The sequence below is a fragment of the Dendroctonus ponderosae genome, unplaced genomic scaffold (assembly GCF_020466585.1).
Source record: "Dendroctonus ponderosae isolate FM_Combo_2020 unplaced genomic scaffold, Dpon_F_20191213v2 Dpon_F_20191213_8, whole genome shotgun sequence".
Classification (NCBI taxonomy): domain Eukaryota; kingdom Metazoa; phylum Arthropoda; class Insecta; order Coleoptera; family Curculionidae; genus Dendroctonus; species Dendroctonus ponderosae.
The window spans coordinates 11,601,581-11,603,150 of NW_026019016.1; positions in this window are offsets into that span (position 1 = coordinate 11,601,581).

Sequence of the window (1,570 nt, forward strand, 5' to 3'; positions counted from 1 at the left end):
AAAATAATTTGTTTTGCGAACGACGCGGTGCTAATATAGTAAGATGAGGACAATCTGCAGAAACAGCTTTAGAGATTCGAAAGAGCTGGAAAGGAATTAAACATGGTGATCTCTAACCAGAAAACGAAGTCGCCGACAATATCAAGAGAACCGAGGTGTAAGTTAGCGATCTACAATAACATTGTAGAACAGGTCATGTCTTTCAAATACCTACGCGTTAATATCATAAGTAATAAAAACTTTAAAGAAGAAGTCCGAACACAAACCATAGCGGCAGCTAGGATATCCGGATGTCTCCGGGACATAATATGGAGACATAAACATATGAGTACTAAAAGCAAAACGCGAATTTACAAGAGTTGTGTAAGACTTATTATGACCTACGCCACAGGAACACGAGCTCAAACAGCCGCTAACAAAGAACTGCTAGATAAAACCGAAATGAAGACGCTAAGATCAATTACGAGCAAATCCCTTAAAGAGACTAAGAAGCAGCGATAGCAGAGTTCAATCTGACAATCCAGACAATGTAAGCTGGTCAAGAATAAAAAGACGAACATGGAGGGACCACGTCGACAGAATGGATGATAATCGACTACCCAAAATTGCAAAACAGCAGAAACAGCCAACCAACCGTAGAACTACAGGAAGCCCCCCATTCGACGGTTTCTGGAAAGCTGGACATCGGAGTCACAACTTAAAAAAAAAACAGACTTTGCCTTAAAATGAGAAGAAGAAGAACGAGTCTTGTTATTTTGACACTTTGCACATGAATATTGAAGCACGCCCACATTTTGCGGAACAGGGATCTATTCAAAAGGTGTCTTAATTTGCCATCATCATCCAGCTTCTTCTCGTGCCTACTGCTGAAAGTAAGCCTCGTTGGTGCCCTATAGTCCCTTAGTTGTCATCTCCTTGTAAAGAACATGGCCTCCGTTTTGACGGGATTAACTGATAATTTAGTACCAGTGCACGATATTTCTATTGTCCGACACGCAACCTGCATTCTTTCGCAGACAACACCCAGGAACTTTCCCTTAAAGAGAACTAGGCCATCATCAGAATAGGCCTGCGTGTAAAAGCCCTCCTGGTCTAGCCGCCGTGGGAGCCCGTCTATAACCAGACGCCACAGGTGTGAGGAAAGGCAGCTGCCCTGTAGACAGCCCCCCGCACTGCTATCTCTTTACTCCTTTTTACCAGGTTTTGCTATAAAGACCACATCCGCTGGCCGCTAACCGTAGGGGACATATCCCATTCCCCCGCTGGCCTTGGAGGTCCTTCCCAGTAACGGGAGTATGATTTCTAGGCCCGACTGCAACAGTTTTGGAATTATCCCGTCTGGACCTGCGGCTCTATATGGACAGAATTGGGAGACCGCCCATTTGACGAGGTCATCACTAACAACTCTCCTGGGAGTTATCCTATCCCATTCCATAGGGCAGGCCATGGCCTCTGAGTTTCCGGTGCTGTTGGTTAAAAGAAGTTGTAGGGTCTCCTTTTAAGTTTCCGTCCAAGTGCCATTTTCCTTCTTAAGTGTTCCTCCGTATATCCCTTTGTGTTTTATCCGCGC